The sequence below is a fragment of the Staurois parvus genome, unplaced genomic scaffold, assembly GCF_062004578.1.
Source record: "Staurois parvus isolate SC_StPar_1 unplaced genomic scaffold, SC_StPar_1.0 ptg000227l, whole genome shotgun sequence".
NCBI lineage: Eukaryota > Metazoa > Chordata > Amphibia > Anura > Ranidae > Staurois > Staurois parvus.
Window position 1 is genome coordinate 1,226,038 of NW_028318023.1, and position 15,456 is coordinate 1,241,493.

General features: G+C 40.4%; 1 protein-coding gene across 1 annotated transcript in view; it reads right to left on the reverse strand.

Annotated features, from left to right (window-relative positions):
• Positions 1-9,813: 9,813 nt before the first annotated feature.
• The window catches only part of GRSF1 (G-rich RNA sequence binding factor 1), a 38,119-nt gene continuing 32,476 nt past the window's right edge, over positions 9,814-15,456 (reverse strand). The window contains exon 10 of the mRNA XM_089679577.1: positions 9,814-10,425. The gene's annotated coding sequence lies outside the window, so the exon portion shown is untranslated. The remainder of the gene's footprint in view (positions 10,426-15,456) is intronic.

Below are 15,456 nucleotides of genomic sequence, written 5' to 3' on the forward strand. Positions count from 1 at the left end.
TAAACGGCACAGCTATGGGGGCAAATTTTGCTCCATGTTACGCTAATCTAACTATGGGCCTCTGGGAGAAAGAATTTATATGGTCAAACAACCCCTTTGCCCAACATATTGTCTTCTTTGGAAGATATATTGATGATATTATTTTAATCTGGGATGGTGCTCTTGACACGTTTTTACCTTTCGTACTGCATTGTAATTCCAACAAGTTTGGTTTATCATTCACTCACGTGTTTGATCCTATTAGTATAATTTTTTTAGACTTAGTTTTATCATTTGAGGGTGACACTATTCATACCACAAATCACACCAAACCCACCAGTGGTAACTCATATCTTCACTATTCAAGCTGTCACCACCCGGCATGGAAAAACAACATTCCGAGTGGCCAATTCCAGCGACTTAAAAGAAATTGTTCTAAACTCAATGATTATAAGGAATTGGGCACCGAATTGTCTGCCAAATTCTGTGAAAAAGGTTACCCCCCTACACTCATTAATGAGGCTTTCACCAAACATGGCAAAAACTCAGCCACTACAAAAACACGTGCCCATGACCAGTCAAACTCCGTTAGGTTTGTAACTGGTTATAATACGGCATATCGTAAGATTACCAAGATTATACGAAAACATTGGCACATTTTGCAACTTGATCCCCGTCTGGCACCCAGTCTTCCATCTGCTCCCCAGGTCACATTCAGAAAAGCCCGTACGCTAAAAAATATTCTAGCTCCCAGTAAACTGTCCATGTCCTCTCAAAACAAACAGGACATTTGTTCCTTTTTCGATAACAGAGTTGGTATTTACAAATGTAAAAAGAAAGGTTGCTTGACATGCCAATTTATCACCCATGGTAAATCAGAAATTACTGATCCGAAAGGGATCTCTTATGACATTCGACATTTTATTACTTGTGCCACAGATCATGTGGTTTATGTGCTCACATGTCCCTGTAAATTGATATATGTGGGCCGCACAATACGTCCTCTACGTAAACGCATTGGAGAACATAGAAGGCTCATAAAAGATGGATGTGACAAATACAGTGTCCCTAGGCATTTTCTTTGCCATCACAACAAGAATTTTAGTGTCCTAGAAGTGATGGCCATAGAACACATTCCCAAAGGAACCCTTACTGACAATGAGAGGTTAGCCCTCCTATGTAAAAGGGAAACCTTTTGGATCTATAAATTTGGATCTATGGTACCGAATGGCCTTAATGAGGACCTTGAAGTACATAGTATCATCTAAGTGGTAACTTAGGGTTCTCCATATATTTTATAATAAAACACACATCACTATTATTACATGATTATTATCTTTGATATTTTATACATTATTTTTCATATTTTATATATCTAATACCACTCTGTTTATTCGGTCCATAAGAGTAATTACTGAAATGTATTTATAATTTTTTTTTTTTTCCTGTTTATTACCACATGTATATATGTATATATATATATATATTTTTTTTTTTTAATGTATATATATATATATATATATGTGTGTATATTTTATTTTTTCATTATATTGTTTTATTATATATACCTATGCAAGTTTGTTTTATAAAATATGTATGTAGTTTTATTATATTTATGAATATTATTAGCACCAATATAATGATAATTTTCCTATTCACTATTATAGATATGAATAGGATTATTGACAATCCTTCCCACCATTCCTGTGTTTTATTGCTGTCAGCAATGTTTTTGAGATGTGAACTCATCCAGCTGGCTAATGAAGCTTCATTAAGCAGCCTTCCCCCCCCCCCCCCATTTTTTTATTTTTTTTTTCCCCTTGATAATCTTGCACATGCCATTTTGACACAATTAAGCCCAAAAGGTTTTTAATATGGTCATATTTAGGTTTTAATCACACTTTGTTCCTGTCCTTATAATGTGTTTTCATATTTCAATTGCAATCTGATCCTGTTGTGAGACGAGCCGTCTGCTCTTGATTATCCCTTTGATTATCCCCTTGGTTGTTAAGCCGGCCCCTTCTGCCGTGCAGGTCTCCTATAAAATGGCCGATTGCTGGACTTTTCACAGACTTGACAAAGCGCATGCGCGCGAAACATGTTGTCCCAGCAACCGGCCTCTTCCTTCTAAAGCTGCGGCTCCAGCAAGAGTTCCCCCCCTCTGTCTCTCCACATCGTGGTGACGTCATCCAGGACGCTGGGACGTCGGGTAAACGTGGTCCCTGCACTGACAGGCATTCTACTCCACTGCTTCCCTCTGAGCGGACAGGCCATCCATCTTGGAACCTGGCTTCCTAAAGCCACAGGCTGGTTATTTATTATTGTTTTACCATATGACTTATTAAAGACACACCTCCATACAAGGTGTATTATTTCTATCACAAAACTACACAGCGCCTGGCTCCTGTTCATAAATTACAGTATCTATACCATAGTTTGTAGACGCTATAACGTTCACACAAAGCAATCAATATACACTTATTGGATTTTTTTTACCAAAAACATGTAGCAGAATACATTTTGGCTGAAATTTATGACTAACTTTGAGTTTACGATATATTTTTTATAGCTGAAAGTAGAAAAAATTGTTTTTTTTCAAAATTTTGGTGTTTTTTTTGTTTATAGCGCAGAAAATAAAAAGCGCACAGGTGATCAAATACCACCAAAAGAAAGCTCCATTTGTGTGAAGAAAAGGACGTAAATTTTGTTTGGGTACAGCATTGCATGACCGCGCAATTATCATTTGAATTAGTGCAGCGCCAAACAGCAAAAAAAGGCCTGGTCATTAAGGGGGGTAAATCCTCTGGGGCTCAAGTGGTTAAGAACATATCAATGTATAATCACTAAACTATATATGTATCAATGTTAGAGACGTATACTAAATACACACAGATACTATTAAAATACGTAATGTAATAGTAAGTCACTTCTAATAACCATGATATATACTACCAGAGACGTATAACCAACTATATCTAAATATAGTCTTCAGCTAGTTAGCTGTCTCAACTAACTTACCCATATTTACTGTCTCAGCTTAACTTGTATATATCTTTTGGTCTCAGCTATGATTGAAGAATTGTAATACCATTTGTCAAAAGACCATACACACATATAAATATTAATTATGACTAATCATAAAAACCAAATATTTTGCAAGCTTGCCATCAATATAAGTGCCGAATCATAATTTTGATTTATTAACACTGGTAAAGCATAAATCTGAAAAAAGATGCTAAAATGTCCATGAAGCACTGACAGATCAGGTAAAATACATCTCAGGGAAGGGAGAAACTGTATCCTGCACACTTAAGGCTCTAAATACTGTATAACTTGTGTGATTCACCTAGCAATAGTGGAGCGAGAGGTGGGGAGACCCTTGCATGAACCTTTACGCAACACAAAGAGAGAATCCAATTTTCTAAAAAAGTGACAGTAGCTGAGAGGTAAACTCTCACAGCATGTACTATGCTCATACAGTGAAGAGAAATTTCCCTAGGATGTTTTGGACCAGAACATACGGAAAGAAGGGTGGAAGAAGTACACAAAACAAATTTGTTCTGCAGCACTAATAAAGGCTCCTAACAGCATAAGCCTGCTAACTGAAGGTTCATCTTGCAGAGGTGATAGCCACAAGAAAGACCACCTTATGGGAAAAGTTAGATAAACATCTCTAAAGTTCAAAAGGTGGCTTCTGAAGAGCCAAGGGAACCATATTAAGATCCCAAGGGAATACCCAGGTCTGAATAGTAGGAGAGATGCAAGTTACTTCCAAAACAAAAACCTTAACTAGAGTGAGAAACCAAAGGTTTCTGAAACTGAATGACTAAAGCTGAGGTTTGTCCCTTTATGAACTCAGGATCAACTGGTGGTCCTGGGCAGACTGGACCAAAGACAGGATACGTGTCCCAGAGTGTACTTTCTAAGGTAAAAGGTTCCTAGACTTGCACCACGTAAAATAGACCTTCAAGGAGCAACGGTAGACTTCCTAGTTTTCTAGAGGGTTGTGATAACCTCCAAGACTGAGATTTCAAACAACCATGCTATTAAAGTCAGTGACTGAGAAGCAGGATGGAACTGCAGACATGAGGCCAGGATAATCTGAAAGAGTCCATGAAGTATTTGCCAGGAGCTTGAGTATCACGAAGTACCATGTCCTCCTGGGCCAATGCAGTGGGATCACTGGGACACCCTTCTTCTCAATCCTGTGAAATATGCAAGTGGACAGCAAGGTGTAGATCAGGTTTACTTGATGCCATGGTATCACCAGAGTGTCCACTGTGAAGATCGAGGGGGTATCTGAACCTGACAACAATCCTGTCAAGCTTGTTGTTGAATCTAGATGCCAGGATATCCACATATGTCATTAGGCACCTGTAACAAAGGACTGAGAAACTCTACCTACCAATATTCCACACCTGGGATGTGGACACTGGACATGGCTGGTATGTGAAGTTCTGCCCAAGACAGGATTAAGTTTGCCTCACCTAGAGCAGCACATATGGTGCCTCCTTGAGCATTGAAGAAGGCCATGGTGCTGGCACTGTATGACTTGTTTCTCATCAGATGTTCAGAACAACTCCCTGGTCTGACATCCATCATGATAACTTACCATGACTGAAGAGGAAAGGGCTTCTCCATCTCCAAACTGAAAATTTACCAGATCAAGGAGAGTCTGGTCTTGGGGTTTAGATGCTTAGGGCGGGCGATCCAAGGACTGAGGCTGTTTGTCCCATAAAGCCCAAATGTTGCATTTAATTGGCCTGGAGTGAAACTGGACTTTTGGTGCTGCCTCAAAAGGAGGCCATCATGAGACCCAAGACCCTCGTGCAAGTGCAAATTGAGGGCTTCCTCCGGGCCTGCAGGCCCTTGCCATGAGAATGACAAGGACAAAGATTCGCTCTGCCACAGAAAGGATCTGGACAAGGTAAAGCAGCAGAGCCAGATAATCCAATCTGTAAGGTTGGTCCAACAATGACTTCTGGAGGTTGAAGATTCACATAAACCACTGCAGTGTCTGCAGCCTGTGAGGGGCATTGAGGACTGGCCCTTTAACAGGAGATAATTCAGGTACTCCTTAATGTGTACCCTGGTGAAAATCCAAGGGGTCATGGCTAGGCAAAAAAAAATAAAAAATTATAAACTGATAATGCTGCTTGCATGCCGCACAGCACAGGTAACATTAATGAGGCAGGAACACAGGAATGTAAAGATAAATATCCTGGATGTCTATTGAGGTCAGAAAATCCCCTGGAAGAAAGACCATGACAAAATCGGAATTTTCCATACAAAACTTCTGAGCCCGTGAGAAACAAGTTGTGAAGCTTCAGATCCAGAATAGGACAAACTCACCCATTCAGCTTGGCAACCATAAAGAAATTTGAATAGAAGCCTTGAAAACATTATCTCTAGATACAGGGTAATGATTCCTTAATTCAAGAGCAGTTGAAAAGCAACAAGAGCAGCCACAAGCATTAATAGGGATGGAGATGAGTTGAAGAGCATGAAGCAGGGAGGAGGTATATTTTAAAACTTCAGTTTCTAGCCACTAGAAATAACCCTGGTGTCTGAGATTTTATGAAACAAGAGGGCCAACAGATAACCCCCACCCTAAGAAGTGGGGAGCCCAATCACTGTACAGAGGCCTTTACACCAGATGTGGCTGGTAAGGACTATGTCAGGAGCTCACCTACAGGTAATAACTCAAGGTGTCTGTCACAAGGGAGTTATGCTGAACAGCATTTGAGCCAAAAAATCCTTGACATTTTGACAGATAAAAGACTCATGCAAAAATCTGGCAAAGTGTATCTGCCAAGACATTTACTACTGTGTAGGGAAAAAGGCAAAAATATTAGATGACAGGAGACAGGGATCTGTAAGGATGGAGAAGGAGTTCCAGACCATATGTTTGGTCCAGACAGTGATGGCCTGACAGACTACCATTAAACATGTAATTATCCTCGAACAAAAGGGCCAGATCTACCACAGGATTTGCCCAATTCATAATTTACCTTTTCTTAATAGTTTTTTTTTTAGCATGTTTTGGAGAAAAAAAAGAAATCTTCTCTAGGTGAGGCCAATCTGCATAAAGGATAGGTTTAACCAGCTCGTGGACTGGATGGTTTTAGCTGGTGTATGGAATTTTAGAGACCACACAGTGACGAGCAGACTCCAGTTGCTCCAACCCTAACAAGAGTGTGGAGCTTCAGTAATTGTAGCAATAGCTTCTGAGCTTAGGGGAGATACCTGCAGCAGAAGTATCATTCTGATCTGATGCATTTGAAATCATGCAGTCCTCATCAGCTGACAACTCCTCTTCTTGCACTGTGTCTAGCTCAAGGGCAAAGTCAAAGGCTGATGCAGGAGGGGAAGTCAAGGGGCATGGCCCATTGTCCAGAGCCTCAACAAAGTCAGAAATTCTGCCATGTGGCAGAAAATTCCACTCTGGAGGACAATTAAGGCTGTTGTGACTGATGGCCCAGCCAAATGACTAGCAGGAGTGGAATCAAATGGTGGCAACCATCAGAGGAAAGGGTACTAGGACCTGCAAAAATGTACAACAGCAATTCCAAAAAAGTTGGAAGGCTGTGTAAAATCTACATCTGCAACAGAATGCAATATGTAAATCTCATAAACCCATATTTTATTCACATTAGAAAAAGATATATCCAGGTTTTAGAGCAGTATATGCCCAAGCAAGAATGGGACATTTTTCTCCCAAAACTCCAGGAAACGATCTCCTCAGTACCCAGATATTTAGTGTTTTTAAAAGGAGAGGACACTAAACCATTGTTTATAGATGTCCCTGTTGGAATTGATTCTGTACTTTGAGATATAGATATAGATATATATATCTGTATATACACACACACATATATATATATATATATATATATATATACACATACATACACACACATGTATGCACAAATGTTTACAAATATATATTTAAAAAAGTAGTTTATTTACCAATGTTTAAAGCAGCTCACTTCCACATTATAATAAATGCTGTCATTGAACCCTAAAAATCTACTGCAAAAAAGGCCTTTACATATGGAAACAAATAAGTTTACTTATAATACCAATATAATGTTGTCAGGCTTATTGTAACCAGGCTTTTTTGTGGCATTGGTGCAGTAAAGGCTTCTTTCTGGCAGCTCAAACATGCAGCTCATTTTTGTTCAAGTATCATCATATTGTGCTCCTTGAAACAACCGCTTTGTCTTTCTCTAGATTAGCCTGTATTTTTGCAGAGGTTACCTGTAAGTTTTTCTTTGTATCCCAAACAATTCTTCAGGCAGTTTTGGCTGACTTTGGCTTGGTACCAAGAGATCCCCGAATTTTCCACTTCTTAATAAGTGACTAAACAGTACTGACTGACATATTCAAGGCTTTGGATATCTTTATATCCTTTTCCATCTTTATAAAGTTTAATTACCTTGTTACCCAGGTCTTTTGACAGTTGTTTTCTGATCCCCCTATTTTTACAAAAAGACACCAATTGCAATTTAAAAAGCCACAGATATGGGAAATTAACCTTGAATTGCCATTTTAACCTGTGTGTGTCATCTTTTATCTGTACTAAGGCCAAACATTCCAGGGTATGTAAACTTTTGATCATGGCCATTTGTACGATTTCTGTTATCATTCTGATTTAAAAAGGAGCCAAACAGCTATGTGGTAATAAATGGCTTCATAGGATCACTATCCTTAAATAAAAGGCAGTTTTTTGACATGACCAGTCATATTTTCAATATCAATGTTAAAATTTCATGGTTTTTTTCAGGGTATACAAATGTTTGAGCACAACTGTACCATGTATTACACTGTGATGGTATTACACAAAAAATAAAGGAGTCCTCCCAAACCTGTGGAAGTCTATAACAGAGTCACAAGCCAAGGCACAGTTAAAAATCGAAATTCACTTTAATATTGGGTTAAAAAGCATGACTTGTAGGAGTGTCCAGATTGATGCATCACCAAGCCAGTGGAGAGGAGAAACACATTTCTAAAAGCTGGAGGATGACACATGATCCTGGACCCAACAGTAGGTTGCTCAGCCCAGAAGCTTCTGGACAGCGGGAAGGGTGTAAGGATGGCAGCCACTGGGATCACTAAGATGGTGTGTCCACCGTAAATCACGTGTCCCAGATCTGGTTGTTATGCCATACACCTGGCGAGAGATCGCCCAAACAAGGGCTGGTGAGGGCAAACTGGAAACCTAGGGGAGCACTCATACCATCTCAAACCAGAGAAGCCAGTCATCATAACATGTTTCAGGGACTTTCCCCTTTCTCAGATCATGTCCTCTTGACTCGTTTGGTGATTTATCAATCTGGGCACACCTACATGTCATTCTTCTTAACCCAACAATCAAGTGAATTTTAGTTTTAACTGTTCCTCGGTTTGTGATTCTATTGACTTCCACAGGGTTAGCAGGTTTATATGACAGGAGAGCCAACGTGTCGGAGAGATCATGGATTGGTCAAAGTTTGAAAGCCCTTGTCCTTCTTAATGGCTTACTACCAGCTTCTTTATGTGAGTGTAATTTTAATAAAAATCATTCTGCATTTATATACATTATGGCAGCTTCCTTTGTCCTTGTGAGCTTTATCTGACTGACAGCAGTGGGAGTTTACCATTACTTGTGTGCAGTGGAGGCAAGAGAGAGACTAGAGCCCCACAGAGACATCTATACAGATCCCCCAGAGATGGGGAGAAAGTGCTCCTGACCTGTTTTTAATCAAATATTGGGAAGGTGAGGGTTCATTGCAGACACACAATTTGCAGTATTGCACAGAGAGGATTTGACAGCACTGGGGAAGAGGGTATAATCTCCAGCAGGAGAATCAAACACTGTATTCTGTTGGACTTACACATGATGGGATTGTGTTATATTTTTTGGATTCAGGTTATTTATATTTTGCACTATATGGAATGTCTGGGATGGTGATTATTTTTTTCATTTATAAGTAAGCAGCGCAAGACATATCCTTTTATGCCTCAATTGAAGAGAAGTGCTTGATGGGAGAAAAAAAAAAAAAGAATAGAGGTTGAACAAAGAAATATTTTTCTTCTCAGGACAGAGAACAGATCTGTTATAGTTCAGCAGCAAAAAAAAAATATGTAATGTAATTTCACACGGGGAGAGGGTGCATTACTTTTACAGCCTCATTTTCTGTAATTTTGTATTACACAAGCTTAAATAAAAAGAACTGTGGAGGGTTGGAAGGAGGGAGGGGGTCGGTTTGGAGAGCCACAATAGCAGAGCAGTGGCAGGGTTAGCTTTGGTAAATGTTCTCTGTTACATATTGTTTTCTTAGGAGTCTTTGGCTGCAAAACCTCAAACAATTACCTTAGCTGTAACTGTGCCATTCTCAGCTAGAATATTATTTACACCAGTGGTGAAGTGTTTTTCCTTTTTGTATGTTTGGGGTTTTCTTTTGTCTAAAAACACAGTGCAAGTAAATGGCATAACATGCTAGTATGCACTCCATACTAGCACATTACAACAGACTTACCCAAACAAGATATCCCTGATACAGCGAACCGTCACTGCCGACAGCACTTCCATCTTCACCCGGTCTTCCGCTCAGGTTAGCAGGCTCAAGAGTCACAATCGGGGCACAAAGCTCTGGCCTGATGGCACAGTGTGCCTTCGCCAGTGACAGCTGAATAAATTGTGAATATCTCCAAAACTGTGCACATTTAGGAGATATTCATTGTACCTAGAGTTATATGCTTAACTGCAGGAACAAGTGACCGTGCAGTAATTACTACCACTTTAATCCAGATAGCATACATATATTCACAAAAGCACATAGGACAATAAAATCTATTCAAGACAACGAAAAAAAAATGTTTATTCTTCTTGATCCCTTTCCAAACCAAAGAAAAAAAGTTGGAATCATTGAACAGCTTTTAATATATTTAGAACTGATCGCACATTAAATATGAAAGGAACAGATCCCCAAGTGGTGTTTTTAAATAAGCAAAAAATAAAACACTGACGCTAGGCAACTGACTTGTCCGCTGTGCTTCTTACCAGCATCCATTTTTTAACAACTAAAAATGGGATCATTCACAATGTATAAACTACTGTATAAATCTAATATTTTATTCCTCACCAGCTTCTGTCCACTGGTTTGAATTTATAATATTCCAGCAGGAAGCCTCACATTGAAAGTCACATCTCTGCATGAACTTAGGCACTTTGATGCAACAATAAAAAGGCTGGTTTGCAATAATTTCAACCAACAGGCCAGGAATGTGGTGTTTTCCATGTTTAACATTAACTATTCTTTAGTACAAGGCATAACTTCCTGCTGAACCAGTACAACTTATTTATTGTTTTCTGCAGGTTACCACCTATGTATGCATTTAGAAGGATTCCAGGCTGATAAAATCAAGTCAGATGGGACGTGGAGAAATCATTCTTACTTTGCTCTGCAATGGGAAAAAATACTCAACATTAATATTCTTTCTACACAATTACATCACATGAGAGAAATGACCTATACATCTGCAAGTGTGCAACTCTGCATTGAGTCCATTCAGAAATTCTCACTATAAACCAAAATAACAGATCACTTTGCACTAAATAATTCCAGGTCAAACTGCAATGCTCAAAAAAAAATTAAAGGAATGCTTTGAAAAACAAATCAGATCTCAATGGGGAAAAATATCGTGCTGGATATCTACAGGTGAAACTCGAAAAATTAGAATATCGTGCAAAAGTTCGTTTATTTCAGTAATGCAACTTAAAAGGTGAAACTAATATATGAGGTAGACTCATTACATGCAACGCAAGATAGTTCACGCCGTGATTTGTCATAATTGTGATGATTATGGCTTACAGCTCATAAAAACCCCAAATCCACAATCTCAGAACATTAGATGCAATCAATAAAACAAGGATTGTACATAGAACAATACCGGACCTCTGAAAAGTATAAGCATGCATATGTACTCCATACTTGGTGTGGGCCCCTTTTGCAGCAATTACTGCCTCAATGCGGCATGGCATGGAAGCTATCAGCCTGTGGCACTGCTGAGGTGTTATGGAAGACCAGGATGCTTCAATAGTGGCCTTCAGCTCTTCTGCATTGTTCGGTCTCATGCCTCATCTTTCTCTTGGCAATGCCCCATAGATTCTCTATGGGGTTCAGGTCAGGCGAGTTTGCTGGCCAATCAAGCACAGTAATCCCATGGTCATTGAACCAGGTTTTGGTGCTTCTGACAGTGTGGGTACGTGCCAAGTCCTGCTGGAAAATGAAGTCAGCATCCCCATAAAGCTCGTCTGCGGAAGGAAGCATGAAGTGCTCCAAAATCACCTGGTAGATGGCTGCGTTGACCCTGGATTTAATGAAGCACAGTGGACCAACACCAGCAGATGATATGGCTCCCCAAATCAACACAGACTGTGGAAACGTCACACTGGAGGAAGAATGGAGAGGCACACAGTGCAAGATGCTTGAAGTCCATACTCTGGGTTCTTGGTTTCCAAATGAGATGCAAACTTGCTCTCATCAGAAAAGAGGACTTTGGACCACTGAACAACAGACCAGGTCTGTTTTTCTTTAGCCCAGGTAAGACGCTTCTGACGTTCTTTGTTGTTCAGGAGCATTTTGACAAGAGGAATACGACATTTGAAGCCCATGTCCAGGATCCGCTTTGTGGGTGGTGGCTCTTGATGCACTGACTCCAGCCTCAGTCCACTCCTTGTGAAAGTCCCCAACACTTTTGAATGGCCTTTTCCTGACAATCCTCTCCAGGCTGCGGTCATCCCTGCTGCTTGTGCACCTTTTTCTTCCACACTTTTCCCTTCCACATAACTTTCTATTAATGTGCTTTGATACAGCACTTTGGGAATATCCAACTTCTTTTGCAAATACCTTTTTGAGGCTTTCCCTCCTTATGGAGGGTGTCAGTGATGGTTTTCTGCACAACTGTCAGGTCAGCAGTCTTTCCCATGATTGTGATTCCTACTGAACCAGACTGAGAGACCATTTAAAGGCTCAGGAACCCTTTGCAGGTGATATGGCTTAATTAGCTGATTAGAGTGGGACACTTTGAGCCTAGAATATTGCACCTTTTCACAATATTCTAATTTTCTGAGATTGTGGATTTGGGGTTTTCATGAGCTGTAAGCCATAATCAATCATAATTGTGACAAATCACGGCTTGAACTATCTTGCTTTGCATGTAATGAGTCTCATATATTAGTTTCACCTTTTAAGTTGCATTACTGAAATAAATGAACTTTTGCACGATATTCTAATTTTTCGAGTTTCACCTGTATACTGATGGACTGGGTAATGTGTTAGTAACGTAAAGATGCTCCATCGTTTGATGGAAATGAAAATTATTAACCTACAGAGGACTGAATTCAAAGACACCCCGAAAATCAAAGTGAAAAAATTATGTAGCAAGCTAGAACATTTTGCTGAAATTTCAATGCAGCAACTCAAAATGGTACTCAGTAGTTTGTATGATCCCCACATGCTTGTATGCATGCCTGACAATGTCAGGTCATGCTCCTAATGAGAGGGATGGTGTCCTGGGGTATTTCCTCCCAGATCTGGACCAGGCCATCACTGAGCTCCTGGACAGTCTGAGGTGCAACCTGGTGGCGTCGGATGGACCGAAACATGATATCTCAGACGTGTTGTATTAGATTTAGGTCAGGCAAGCATGGGGGCCATTCAATGGTATCAATTCCTTCATCCTTCAGGAACTGCCTGCATGAGGCCGGGTATTGTCGTGCACCAGGAGGAACCCAGGACCCACTGCACCAGAGTAGGGTCTGACAACAGGTCCAAGGATGTCATCCTGATACCTAATGGCAGTCAGGGTGTAGAGATGTGTGTGTCCCTCCATGGATATGCCTCTCCAGACCATCACTGACACACCACCAAAACAGTGTCACATATGCTCAGGGTGAACCTGCTCTCATCTGTGAAAAGCACAGGGTGCCAGTGGTGCACCTGCCAGTTCTGGTGTTTAATGGCAAATGCCACCTGAGCTCTATGGTGCAGAGCAGTGACCACAGGGCCCAGTTGAGGACATCGGGCCCTCAGGCCACCCTCATGAATTCAGTTTCTGATTGTTTGGTCAGAGACATTCACACCAATGTTTTGCTGGATGTAATTTTGTAAGGCTCTGGCAGTGCTCATCCTGTTCCTCCTTGCACAAAGGAGCAGGATACTGATCCTACTGATGGGTTAAGGACCGTCTATAGCCCTGTCCAGCTCTCCTAGAGTAACTGCCTGTCTCCTGGAATCTCCTCCATGCTCCTGAGACTGTGCTAGGAGACACAGCAAACCTTCTGACCAATGGCACGTATTGATCTGCCATCCTGGAGGAGTTGGACTGCCTGTGCAACCTCTGTAGGGTCCAGGTATCACCTCATGCTACCAGTAGTGACACTGACCCTAGCCAAATGCAAAACTAGTGAAAAAGAGTCAGAAAAGTGAAGAAGAGAAACAAATGTCAGTAGCTTCTGCCTGTAAGACCATTTCTGCAGCTGTTGTTAATTTCATGAACACCAAAGCAGCTGAAACTGATTAACAACCCCCTCTGCTACTTAACTGACCAGATCAATATCCCAGGAGTTTCATTGACTTGATGCTGTACTCTGCTTAAAAAAAAGTGTTGCTTTAATTTTTTTTGAGCAGTACATATATAATTCTGCATGAAGTCCACAAGATAAGCTCATACTTTCTAATGTAAAGTTATCACATTGAGTTCTTTCAATTAAGTTAGTGGACCTGTGGTAATAGGGAGACATTATGCACATCAGACTAACGCCTGCTCACCATTTTCCCTAGGGGATACTCAAAAGTAACCAAAATCCTAAGCGTTCAATACAATGTTATGATACAAATGTTAATATTTCATTCCTGGTGTAGTGTGAGGTTTCATTTCCACACTCCAGACCAAAAGTGTAGCAGTGAAACATTGTGTTGGTGGCAGCGTGTAAAAATCAGATCCGCTTTTTTCACAGAGGGATAAACTTCTCTTCAGCTGCTGCCCACAACTGGGCTCCCTTTCTAGTACTCAATGCAATACCGTCTGAACATGGAAAAGTGGGATTTGCAGAATAATGCCGACCACAGGGTATCAAGCAATAAAGATTTAAAACTAAGAGAGGTTCAAAGCATTCCATTATCACATCATATAACCTGACATGGGTTTGGCCTGAATATTTAAGGGTATCCCCTTAAAAGCAGAACTCCAGGAAAATGTTTTTTCCCCACGCAGTGGGGCTGTGCCTGCACTGCACAGGTTAACTGCTTAATTCATCTAGGGGCAAACACAGAGCTTGTACTCACCTGATCCTTCAATCTTCTAGAAAACAATGCTCCCCCACATCCAGCAGTGGACTGTACCTGCCGTCCTCACATCCAGAGCCAGGCTATAGGAGTGATCACGTCAGGAACAGTCCATCACACCAGACCGCTAGACTAAGGGGGGCAGGAGCAGCAGGGACCGATCTTGCGCTGGATGGAATCGGTGGATCTCCCCTCTCCTAGACAAAAACAAGCAGTTAACAAGCAGCCCCACTGCATGAGGGGGAAAAAAAAAAAAAAAAATCTCCTGGGTGTTCTGGTTTAAGCACACTACATGGATTCAAATGGTAATATCTGTATCATAGCATTGTACTGAGCCTAAATGATATCAGCATCTTGCAAGTGTTCCCTTGGGGAATTAGCAAACACTTTTTTTCCCCAGATACTCACAATGTCTCCTACTACTACAGATCTAACACTAGCTGAAAGACTTTAATGTGATTATTTTACAATTGGCTAGTATTGTAGACTTGACACAGAACCAAAAGGTATACCTGGGATTATTAATGCAGTGTGATCTGTTTTTATTTTGGTTACTATTCTTTTTATATAACAGATCAGAGAGATAAAAAGGAACAGAGTAAAAAAATTATGCCAGTTAATTTCTCTTGAATCTGAACATTGATGACAATGATTACAAGAGGAGCTAATCTTAACTCCTGCCACATGAGGTTTTTGTTTCTGACACATTTAAATTAAAGCAGTGCTAAACCAAAAAGCGAACATTTATTTTATTGCAGCTTACCAATTCTTAAATGTGATGGCTGCATTTGTCTTTCTTAGGCTTTATTCTATTTTTACCTGGTGATCTGGCCGGTATGTCTGTTTTTCAAAAGAACAAACTCTCCTCCAAATGCATCAGTTACAGCATTTGGACAAACCATTTAAGGCTAGGTTCACACCTATGCAGTTTGCATTTGATCCGTTTCTGCAGCTCGTTTTGCATATTTTTGTTTTTTTATTTCTTGTCACTAGGCAGATTTAAAACGCAAAATGTGGCAAAAACACACTACATGCTTTGCTGCAGTGTTTTTACTGAAGTCTATAGAACCAAAAACGCAACTTTTTGCATTCGAAAAAGTCCCTGACAGTTTCCAAAAACCACACGGTGAAAACGCGGATATGT